The sequence below is a fragment of the Passer domesticus genome, chromosome 10 (assembly GCF_036417665.1).
Source record: "Passer domesticus isolate bPasDom1 chromosome 10, bPasDom1.hap1, whole genome shotgun sequence".
NCBI lineage: Eukaryota > Metazoa > Chordata > Aves > Passeriformes > Passeridae > Passer > Passer domesticus.
Window position 1 is genome coordinate 29,959,345 of NC_087483.1, and position 12,757 is coordinate 29,972,101.

General features: G+C 37.8%; 1 long non-coding RNA gene across 1 annotated transcript in view; it reads left to right on the forward strand.

Moving 5' to 3' along the window:
- Window positions 1-4,781: 4,781 nt before the first annotated feature.
- The window catches only part of LOC135309070 (uncharacterized), a 51,069-nt gene continuing 43,093 nt past the window's right edge, over window positions 4,782-12,757 (forward strand). The window contains exon 1 of the long non-coding RNA XR_010369375.1: window positions 4,782-5,011. This is a non-coding gene — a long non-coding RNA (uncharacterized LOC135309070). The remainder of the gene's footprint in view (window positions 5,012-12,757) is intronic.

A 12,757-nucleotide genomic window follows, 5' to 3' on the forward strand; every position in this document is an offset into this window, starting at 1 on the left:
ATATTATGTTTAAATAGAATGTATTATATTATTACTTTTATATTTTATTATTATTATTTTAGGGAAGCAAGTAATCAACACATATGGTACTGGGAATATACACAAGCTACCCATAAAAATTATTGAGATTAAAAACAATTTAAAAATCTAGGAAATATAAATTCATATAATGACAATTGGATTTTGAGAGAAATCTTGTGGGGTTTTTTTTCTTTTGTATTTCCAATGGCCAGAATGAAAGTCCTCATGATTGATGTTAGCTCTCAGTTCTATGACTTGTTCCAGTTTGTGTCACAATATTTGACTGATGTAGGAGTGTATTGTTCTTTGTTTGGATTTTTTTTTACTCAGTGATGTGTGACAGCATCACTTTGAAATCAGTACAGAAGCAGGGCAACATGTCAGCTTGATTTATTTAGCTGTTTTTCTGTTAACACTCCTCATCATGTTGGTAGAATGATCAGGTAGCTGGTACTAATGTCATTATGCAAGGGGGCATTTTATTCATTCAACGAATGTATATAATATTGAAAAGAAAAAAAAAGTGTTTTCCCCATATTTCGGAAGACATGTTCGCAGGAAGTTGTCCAAGACATGCCAACCAGCAAGAGAGTGGGTAAGACCAGTTGGATGAGCTATCCTGTCTGATTTGATACCAGCCAGATATTTTGCAAGCTGCTGAGTTACAAGGACATACTGATTTCAATAGTAGCCTGTTACACAAATTGAGTCTTCATTAGTTTTCCTCAGCAGACAGACTCCAGTACCTGTAGATTAATAATTTTATTGCATTTCTGGAAGTTGCATTTCCCTGGACATCATGGTATCTGGATTACAAATTAGTTACTGATATTACACAGTAATTTAAATAGGGCAAATAAAACAGCATTTAAAGATCTTTTTCCCTGGTTTGAGTTCTTGTTATCAGTTGTCATTTTACCCAGGTCTGGTTTATATTGACAGTTTCTATTGCCATTGGTGGGCTTACTCTTGAGTCCTCTTCACCAGCAATCACCATGTTAATTTTGACAATTTTCAAGACCATTTGATATCTTATGGGTTCTTTTAATCCTTGAATGAAAAATGTCTCCAGTTTTAGGAAAGAGTTCATCAGCCTTGCTGTATCCAAACAGCTGTAGTTAGGATGATCTGTAAGTTTGGTTTGAGAGAAGGGGCAAAGCTGTCTGCTGATTGCACTGGGAATATCTCACAAGTGTCAAGCCTTCACTGAGTGTAAATTAAACACCAGTCTTTCTGATTAATTTACGTAGGTGTCACCAGCTTGTTCAGGTTTTCAATTAATTCCTCCCACCACCTCCCACCCCAATTCCAAATGGCTAGAATTAGAAAACAGAATTTCATTCTGAGCTGCAAGTGCACAGCTCTCTGTTTGAAATGCCCAAGAGGGCAGGTAGAGATGTCCCTTGCAGGGTGTGCACATAAACAGCTTCACTCACTGACAGGAGAGTCCCACAATTGCAAGGAATGACTTCAGTAATTTTAATTTTATTTCCCTAACTCTTAAAAGCACAGAAGAAATTGGATGGAGAGTTGTCTTCACTCTTATTATTCTCTTATTCTCTCTCATACATCTTTTTTTCTTTTTTTTTTTGATGCTTCTGTTTATTAAAGTTATACTGGAATAATTTGAAAGGACAATCTTTCTCTGAATAGAGACACCTGATATAGCACATTACTACCACAGTATTAAATAAGAATTTTTAAAAAAATCTTCTGCTGTAAACTTTCCTCTTCTTTCAGTAGTATGCTGTTGTTTTCCTTTTATAGATAAATATATATATTTTTTTAGTTCTTGGTGGTGAAGAGTCTTTCCCGTGGGATAAGAGAACAATTTTGAGAAAAACATGAGAAGAATCTGACTTCACCTGTTTATTTTGATCATTTCATCAATCCTGTGGTGCCCTTGAGTAAACATTTTCTTTTAAGTGTTTCATTGCCATCATTCCTCACGTCCTCTGCAGTATGAGTTTTTCAGCTCTCTCATGAAAGCTTCATATATATTCATCTTAAAAGAAGCTCACACTGCACCACTGATCCTTGCTTTGCTCTCACCTATAATTCTTTTATGCTTAATAGATTTTATCCGTGGACAAGTATTGTTTTAGGCTTTTTGCCAATGTTTAGTCCTGTGAGCCAGTTTTCTACACAAAGCAGTTACAGCAGCTCTCTGTGAAGAATGTTCTGGCCTTGGCTTATACTGAGAGATCTAAACCAGCAGACCTGCACAGAGTAATACGTAGTGCTAAAAAGACATAAATCATTCTTGGCCACAAATGAAATGTTTTAACTTTTGTAAAGTAGTATTCAAACTAGAAACTGTTGAGTTTCCACTTTTCTTTTCCTAACCACTTTGAGAAATAAGGACAGAGCCCACATTTCTCAGACTGCTTTGTCCCTCTGGTTGGTGCAGCGTGGACTTGGACAGTCTGTGCCATAGCTCCCTGTTAGCTCCTCATTATAAGAATGAGAGAGAGCTGAGTCATAGCCACAGTTCAGTTTACAATGTGGACAAAGTGATGCTGAGATCTACACACTCTGCAAACCTGGGAGAATGGATGTCCTTGTTTTTTCATACATTTATTGTGGGGAAATATGAAGGGGGTGGGTTTTTTTTGTTCGTTTGTCTCCTCTCTGTTGTTTCTGAAGTTGATATCCTGAAAAACAGGAACATGCTAATCCAAAGTGTTCCTCACCTCCCACATTAGTTTAACAGATCCTGCTAAAACATTTTGTATAGCAAGAAAAAAAAATGTAGTCCTTAGGATAACCTGAACAACATTTCAATAGTCAGCATATTAATAAAGTTGAAAAACATTTGTAAAAGTAAAGCTGAAAGTCAAAGAGCATTCATTTCAGAAACAGAGGTGACCAGGGAGTAGTGTCCTTCTGTGTGGAGGGGAAGGTTATCCATTCAATCCTTGGTTGTTACTTCATTAGCTCTGGTTATGGGAGACATGACAGATATGGCAGGATGGGGGGAAAAAAGAGAATTTTTAGTCACTGGTCAGAGTACAAAGGATCTGATATTAATGAAGAGAACTTTATCTTCATTACTGCTCTACTGAGAGAAAGCAGAGTTGTCTGCAAAATTTTACTGTAATTTCAAGACATAATAGCCAGAGCTGTTTTTTTTTTTTTTTATTTGCATTTTTAAAATTATTTTTAAAATTATTTTTACATTAAGTACTTTACCAACTCATATGCAAATAATTCATTAGGGATCTTTATCACGGTCAAGCAACTAGTGTGATCTGAAGAACTTAAAAGCCCTAGGAAAGTCAGAGAAGCCAGAATGGTGAGCCCATAGCCAAACTGAATCTGAGCAGAGATTACTGCTCAGTGTTTCAGTGCTGCTTTATGGAGAGAGATGACGTCAGACAATGCCAATGGCCCTCTTTTTTTCACCCTGAAAAACATTTATTTGGATTGCACCATGCTTATTGTTTCTAGTCTTCCAGTCTGTAAAGATATCAGATAAAAGTCCACAGAGGTGTCTTCTGTTATTTGTAAAGCTTCTTTAAACATACCACTTTCACCTATGGTCTTTGAAAGCAGACTAAAGTACTAATTTAGACTAAGAAGAAAAAGGGGAAAAAAGCCAGTATTGCAAAGAGTTGACTGATATTTCTGTGAGTATGCTGACACATCTAACATGGACCTCAAAAGGGGAAAGTTTTCTCATGGTAAAAGAAGAGGAAAATAGAAAAATAAAGCCTGAATTGCATATTTACTTTCGTCATTGAGTTCTATGAGTTTTTACACCTCTGGATCTGTTTCCCCAACTACAAAATGTCACAGATGTCCTCTGTTTGGACTCTGGGAGGAAATACATCAATTTACCATTTTTTTCGTTGAGCTTTAGAAATGTTACATGGTGATTGTTTCATGTTTGGGGTTTGTTTCACCTGTTTTCAGGCTGGCTATATGGAGTCTCAGTAACTGGAGAGGGAATATTAAAAGCTTGTGGCATTTGAATGGCCGATATAGAACCAGGAGCCATTTCTCTAAAGTTTTACTCTTTCCCCTCTAAAATATAATTTTTGAGAGACAGATAGTAGTTCTATATATTTATATAGGTGTTTATGTTTGTGCTTAAGAATACTCTGAATCATATCAATTATGAGAAATATATTAAATGTACTGGTGCCAAATCGATTTATGTCAAGTATTATTGATTTCAGTGAAGTTTCAGCTCAAGATATTTGTGTGGTTTATTTGTTCATTATTTTTACTTGTGGCATTTCTAAAATCTAATTTAAAAAAGGATTTATCTCTATGTCAAATAAAATGTTTTTATTTTAAACACTTTTAGCCTTAAAAAGTACAAGTGGAAGACAATAATTGTGGGTTAAGATGCATGAATTATTTTTTCAACATGTATAATTTCAACAAAATTAAATTAAGTCTTTCAATGGTATCATTTTTTTAATATAAAACTGTTGAAAACAGCATGGTGCTACAAAATGTCATTTTGTTTTCTACTTTCATCAGAAAGGAGACACAAATGAAAAATAGGTAGAAAATGTTTCCTACTACCTTTCAAGAAATGTGGTTCTCTAATCAAACTGTTCAGATTCCCAGAATCACAGTGAATAGCAGTTAATTTTAACTCCATGTACAATAGGCTTCATGTGACTCTTTTTGACCCTAAGAAATTTTTTAAAAGCCCTGACCAAAATCACAACAGACCTGGTAAATGTTTTTTTTTCTCTTTTAGATTGGAGGTGATAATTGGTAACTAGAGGCAGAAGAATGGTTGTTATTAGTAAACAAGAATCAGCAGGAAGCTAAGAAAATCAATAATTGCTTTTTTGTCAAAGAGAAAGTGCCTCCACCTGGTGTAGAAACATACAAAGCACCATGGGAGAACAACAATTTGGAAGATAAGCAGTAGAGAAAGGGGTTTTTGTACTTTTGAAATGTGGCCTCTATTACAGTGTAGGCTGTTTTTGGATCCTGACTACAGCTGAGGAATTCTTGGGATGACAAGGTGAGTGTTAATGACTAGTCAGGGGCTTCAGAGCATCAGGAAAAAAGCATGGCCTGGACATATGTGACTGACCAGCTGCTTTGGTGATCCAACCTGATGTGACAATCTGTGTGGTGGGAATTCAGCAAGCTTGGTGCCAGGACTGGGAGTCAGAACAAAGTATGACATGCATGAGGGGGAAAAAGTTTTGAAATTTCAGTCTCTTTTGGTTTTATTGTTCTTTGTTTTGCTGCCACCACCCCACACCCCTAATGGCAAGGATCATCTTTGCTTTAATTCCAGGCCAAAATGAATGAGCCATTGTAGTTTCAGTGGAATACTGGGGTATGAATGAAACTCAGAACTAGCTGTGTGCTTTTTTCCCCCCTTTTTTACTTCTTCCCCCCGTTATTATGTAGCAGGCAGCAAAAGAAATGGGCTGACTATTTTGCTGCTTGCTTCCAACCTGCTGGATTATTTCTAGTTGGCTGGTCACATCTCCTACACCTAGTGATATAAATGATGGGCTTAGTTAAAATGGTCTGTGCTTTTTAATTTATTTTCCTTTTTTTATTAAGACAATCCAGCAGATTGCTTTATTTTTCTCAACTGCAGCAGAAAGAGCATGAGTGAACACGCCTGGACTCTTGGTCCCTGGAGAGTAATTACACATTTGTGCAGACATGCTCCTTGACCCTGTGCTAAAAGGCTAATCCTAGAAAAACAGGGCAATGAGGTCTTTCATTTGTGTGCTTTCTGTGTTGTGCCATTCTCTTTCACCAGGTTTGTGGTGATGTATTGCTGGGTGCTTTTTCATACAGTCAGGTTGCTTCCTCCTGCATCTCAACCCTTTACATACAGGTGTATATAAGCTCCTTCAGTGTGTACATATATATTTATACTAATTTTTGAGGGTAATAACTCCCTACTGCCTTTTATCAGCAATTTTACTAATCTGAAAAAGGATACCAACGCTGAATTCTGAATCTCTTTCTGTAACAAGCCCTGTTGCAGAAGAGCTGATTTTCTGCTATGCTTGGTGTGGCCAGGTACTTCAGAATCTGGGTTTTGGAGCCAATGATCTAGTCAAGAGTTATGCTAATTAAAGGATATATCTATTTTTGTCCTCCCTAATTCCTTCAATGTATTCCCTCCTACTTGATTCTATCTCCCCAAACTTGTGTAAAACTGGAAACAAAACTAATATGGGCAAAGTAGGGGGGAAGCTCCTAAATAGTGTGTCAGATGGAAGTCGTGAACTGAAGAAAAATTTCTCTAATGTTGTAGTTTAGTGATAAGTGTTTTCTGGCTGAGAGTAAGAAAGCTAAATTCTAGTGCCTGATCTTAAGGCTTTTTTTCTTTTTTGTTATTACTGTTGTGGATAGCAAGTCTAATTAAGAAAATAAAGTTGAAGTTCGTGTGTGTGCATGCACATTCAGTTCTGCCTAATAACTTTTGAACTTGTTGCCTAATTTCAACGCAATTTGATATGATTTGACCATTTGTGTGGGGTTTTTTATCTGTTTGGGGTTTGTGTTTAGGAGCGCTGAGGTTTTTGAGGGGCAGGGTTGTTTGTATGTTTTTGGGTTTAGATGTTTTATTTTGTGGGTTTTGTTTGTTTTTCTAATGGAATCAATCACTGAATAAAACTGAAGAGGAATGAGTGCTTCCCAGGAGAGAAAAGCTAGAGGGGTAAACTCATCCCTGGGTTTACATACCAAAGAATCCCTGCTTTTTAAATTCAGACTATTCTCTGTCCCAGGAGCATTTAAATGCTGGGATAATGGAGCCACCTTGCTTCCCTCTTGGATTGTTGTGGAACAGAACTGTGCAAATGGCTGTTTTCTCAGTTAATTCGCAATTTAAGAGCAAATTATCCAAATTCTAGGATGTGATGTAAATTAAGGTTAAAACCAATATATTTTAAAACCCCCTAACCCTTAAAATGTTTCTTACTCAATAATGGAGCATAAACTTGCAAATGAAAAATAAACAGTGTTCTGAGATAATTCTCAAAAAAGCATTAAAATGATAACTTTAGATAAAAATGTTATTTGAAAAGAATTGCCTTGATTCAATTTCTAAGTCAGAGCTCTTTCTCCATTCATGCCCTTCCATGAAAGAGCTCAAGGTTTCTTGAAGCACTATTGAAGGACTGGCAAGCAGAGAGGTTTGGGAGCTGGGAATGTTTGAGACAGCAGACTTTGTGCGTGGAATTCACAGGGCTGATTTCTGTGGAAGGAATGCAGCAGGTGAGCTGTCTCCACTGATTTCAGGGGGGGTATCCAGAGAGATTAAGGGGTTAACCTGCCTGGTGGCTGTAATTGCTCATAGCTGAGATGTGTGTGCACTGTGCTTGGTGTACCAAGTGTGGCAGCTGATCCACGGTGTGAGGACTCATTCTGCAGAGAGCAGGTTCTGGAAAGGCCCTAAACAGGACTTGCTTTGCTGCCTTACACAGCTCTGTTCAGGTCCCCTCTGGGGCACACTGGGGTGTCCTTTCTGGCTCGGCTCACTGAGGAGGAGTTGGCCAGCTCTGGTGCTGGCACTGAGGAGGTTTTTCTGCCTGCTCTCGCTGCTGGCCTGCTGCCTGCTTTTGCAACCAGCAAGGCAGGGACATCCTCCCCAGCAGCTCAGATCTAAATCCCAGATATGGAGATTGATTTCCAGCACAGCCTGTGCTGTGTGTAAATCCTGGATCAAACAGGCTAATCACTGTTAATCACTGCTAATCAGCATGATGGTGCCTGTAGACCTTTGCAGCTCTGCTTACTGGCTAGGGGGGACAAACTGCCAGTAGATGCTAAATCATTAACAGTTGCTGTTGAATTTAAGTAGCTGGTGGTGGTGAATTTAAGTGACTAGTGCTACTGTCATACACTGCCAGGAAATGAAATATTCCAGAGCTATGGCATCGCTGTGCATTTTTCTCAGCACGACTGTGATTCAGGCTGAGAAGCATTCATCTGCCTCAGCACATGAGCAAACTTAGTGGAAGAACTCCTTCCAAATAAAACACAGAGTGCTGTACTGCTTATTATTATTTGAGATTTTTTTTTATAACTCCATCATAAGTTATGTTACAGCCCTCTGCTACCTGCAGTTTAGCATTTGCACTCAGCATTTTGGCTGAAAGGAGGAGAAAGGAAAGGAAACTAATGCTGGATCTCGGACTCCATTATCTATCCTTGTTTACTGTATGGTTTATTCTTGGATAGCTATGGAATTTGGGAAACTTTCCTAAGGCTACTGTGATTTTCATGCTTTTATTCGCACTACATGGGTTTGATTGTCTTTCCTTTTTTTTTTTCTTTTCTATTTCTTTCTTTTAATTTGCAAATTGTATTTCAAAATAGCAAGGCAATGTGGCAGGTTGTATAGTTGGAGAGAATTATGGCCCCTCTCTGGTAGTTAATGTACCCTGAGCTTTTGGCTTAGGTGCCTCATAATGCCACATGAGGCATGTGGAAACTGCTCAGAAACACATTTGTTAGCTGTCATGTCAGTGCTTAATTATATCTTACTTCTGTTTCAGTGCATCATGCATAAGTCTGCTAAATGTTCTGTGTGAATCCAAACCTGATTTATAGGCACAAAAGTACCTCAGAGAATACCAGTGGAATAAAAGAACTCCCTTTAATGTGCTTTGCTATCTGCAGAGATCAAATTTAGTGTAACTTTGTTAATCTTTGAATCGGTAAACAATATTGCATGCAGTGTGTAGCTTTAATTTAAGCAGATTGCTTACTTAGATCTTGTTCTCAGGTGTGCTGTGAAAATGAAATTTTCTTTCTTTGCTAGATTGAAGAGTTGAAAATATGGTGTGTGTGTGTTTCTAGATCCTCTGCTGCTGCAATTCAGGGCAGTTTCCAAGCCATGACAATACCACTGATTTATACCATCTAGTGTTCAGATTTTGCTGCTGTTGGTGATGGGAAACAAAACACCATTTTGAGGCTGCAGCTTTCTCTCCCTGTAAGTCCCTGAACTAAGGGAATAGGGAGGGCAGCAGGGAGGAGACTGTGCTTAGGTAAGGAAGTGAGGTCTTGCTGCTGTGTGCTGGGGGTGTTGCTGCATTCTTCTCAATAAATTATTTTAGTTCTCTCAGTTGGTGGCAGCGGCTTCAAGATGCCGTAAGTGCTTTTGCTCTGAAATGAGATTTACTGAGTTTATGAGCCTGGAGCTGCTGAATGGTCGAGGGGACTAAGGGCAAAGTAGTATCACGACATTTGGAGAGAGACATTCTTATGTGTCCTATGATGCCAAATCAAGGAGTTTGTTTGCTGTTTACCAGTGAGGATAATGCAATAATGCAATATCCCACTGCCTATCCAAACACTTGTAGGGATACTGGATGAAGGCATAAGTCTTTCCTGCTTTGAAACTTGTGGTAAGCCTCATGAAGGGTTTCAAAGTGAGTCTGTTGCTTAGACTGTTAATACACAGGGGTTTCTCTCATTGATAGCTGAAGCCTGTGCCTCCTTGTGCTCCTTATCTGATCTGATACATGTGAAAGGGTGTTAGGCCTGGAGTTTGCCAAATACCTGGAAGCTCTAAAAGATACTTCTCAAAGGGCTGGGTGGTGGAACTGAAACAGCTCACCTCAAATTTCTTGGTAAAGGAAGACAACATGCTCAAAGCATGTGAGAAGGTGATTGTAAGGGGATTGTCTTTCCTGAGAAACTGGTCAACCATGAAAACCTGTTGGAGTATTCATGGAAGAGATCAGGAGTCAGTGGTTCCTCTTGGAGTGGCATTTAAGTGAGCGAGGATATAAGGTGAGGCTCTGTCTGGAATCAGCCTGTGGGAATGCACACCTTTAAAGAACACGATTTCTTTCACACTATGAAAGTGAAACTAGCAGTGAAATCTAGAGATTATACCAAGTTTATTTCACAAATTAAATTTTACTTAAACCAATAGACTTTTTACAATAGCTCACCTGACCTGAAATTTTATACCTCATAGCTTATGGCTATCAATGGGTGTAATAGAAGCAAGTGGAAATAACAACAAAGGTCAGAAATGGGCTTTTAAATATCAGTTTGGAATTGGAGAAAGCTGTGGAGAAGCCAGATATTGCAGTTTCTTAGAACTTAGTTTGAAAACTTTAGATTACGATTGCACGGGCTCTTTTTGGAAGAGAGATGAAATGTCTTTAAAATGCACATAACATATAAGGTTATGAAGCTTTTTTCCTTTTTTTTCTCCTTTCATCATGGTTGCTTACCACAGGCATTTCCCTTTTTATACTTCTTACTATAAACCCTGGTGCAGCTGCATTGTTGTTCACCTTAGCAAAAGATAAACCAGGCAAGATTTGCATAGCTACAGTTGCTTATCACTTTGCTGTTTTCTCACCATGCCCAGCAGGCATGGTAGGAATTCATCATTTACGGTGACTTTATACAATCCATGAAACCCAGAAATTTCACTAGGAGAGGAAGTAGCTGAAATCTGTCTGTACTGTTTGCAAGGCAGTTTTTCAATAATAACACTTGCAAGACTATTTAATGAGGATGCCTAGGTTTGGTTATATAAATACACACAGGTAAAAACCCAGGTGATGCCCTTTATCTTGTTAGATCATCACATTCAATTTCAGTCTGTGCAGTAAGGAGTGAAACGCCATTTAATTATTGAAGGATAGACTGTCTCTGCAAATTAGCTCCCTTTAAAATTTAGAACAGTTTAGGGCTTACACAGGGGTCCTGGAGTCATAATCTTCAGGGCTTTAAAAGCTGCTAGGAGTTGACACAGGAAGAGGGAATCCAAAATTATTGCTGCAGTATGCCAGCCAATAAAGTCAGCTGTGCCTGAGGCAGACACAGCTGCTAAACCCCTTGTGCTTGAGTTCTGCATAGGCACCCAGACATTCCAGCTATTTTAGTGCAGACTCACTTTGAAATGCAAGGATTTGCTCCCATGGACTCAGCTTCACAAAAGTCTTGATCTGCGTGGTCTACTCACAGCACAGTTTTGATGAACTACCATCAACACATAGAACAGGGTAAATAAGAAAAGGTTAAAAGCTGTATCCTAGGGTTTGAACATCTTGAAATGAAAACCTCTGATTCTTATGTCTCAGATGAGTTCTACTAAATATTCAGCAGTGTGTAGTTTTAGGTAGATTAACACCTCTTAAGGCAGTGGAGTTATTTTGGTGGCAAAACAGTTTAATGGATGCAAAAAGTCTAATGATGAGACTATATAATGCCCATGTAATTAGCGAATGCCAGAACTTGATTTCACTATTAAAATAAATTTTAATTTAAAAATATTGTTTTAAGATCAGCATGAAAAATGTGGATTAGATTAGTCTTTAAGATACGTTGAGATTTGTGATTTTAGGTACCTGAGACCCTAGAAATAAGGTAAAATTTTAATCTTGCCAAAGAAATAAAAAGGTGATCCACCAGTGTGCTTTTTGTTTACCTTTAACAGAAACTATCTTTTTCTTTAAAGTTCAAGGCCAAAAACAACATTAGGTGTTTTTATTAAAAGAAATAATAAATCCTGGGTTATTAAACATAACTGCCACACATCTAAAAGATTTTTTTTTTTTTATTTTGGCGATCTTAAATTTAGACTTCAGTGTGTGTAAAAGTGATCAACTTCTGCTGCAGATAGTATATTGAGTTAAGGAAGATATAAGAATGCAGTTGTTCAGGAAGCCTTTGGTCCTAAAATCTGCACCCTCTGTCAGACTCTGGTCAGTCTTCTCAGAGATGATCAATTTAGACCATTTCTGTCCCTAAAGAAAAGTTTATAGGAGCTTTGTGTTTCTAATTCACTTTATGCATTTTTGGTGATTGAAGAGACATAAAGAGTGTCTTTCAGTAGCAATAGTTTCTGCTTCTTGAAGGACTCTACTAGGAGATATTTTCTGCATGATTTTCACATAGTCTCTATGAGCATTCACCATTAGATACATAAATCTGAAGTAAAGCTCTCTTGAGGAACATGCAATGAACTCAGCCATCTAATGAAAGGGAACAAGATATTCTCCAGATGGGATACTCTAATGTCTGATTCTCCTTTGGGAGAGAGAAATTGACCTTTAGGGCGTGGTCAGCCCTTGCTGTCTGGTGAAAGATAAAAAAGTAGACTACATAAATATGTTTTTTCTCTTCCTCCCTTACAGGGACAGGTTGGTCTTTTTTCTTAGTTTTTTGTTGCTGGAATGTGGTAGATTAAAGAGAAGTTGAATGGATAACACTGTCAAGAAAACTTGCTTTACTTTGAAGATTTAAAATAGGCTTATGAGCTGTTTACATCCTCTCTTGAATTAAGATATTAACACAATACAGGTATTTCTGGTACTATGCACAGGAATTTGTTGGACACTTAACTGCTTTGCAAGCATAGTTATTTATTTACTGTCTCTTTAAGGGTGTGTTAGACTTTTTTTTAATTGTAAAAAGTTTTTGAGATATTTTTAGATTTAAGAAGCTTTCTGAGATAATCCCTTATCTACTCAACATACAGAAAGAGCCAAACCCATCAGCTCAGCATTGTCTGAGTTTTAATGGGTGCTTTGTGATGTTAGAGTGTAATGAAGTTTTCCAGGGAAGAGTTGGATTAATCCTGTCCTGTAGGAGAGCTGTGCAAAAATAAATCTATCCATATGAGTAAATTTTAAACAAATGGGTACATTTGCCAGTCTCTGAATGCAGGATTAATTTTTATGCCTGGTTGATTCATGTGGGATCTAAAAACCCATGAGCCTAAAGTGTTGGAAATGTATAGGAAAATTGTCATTTGGTC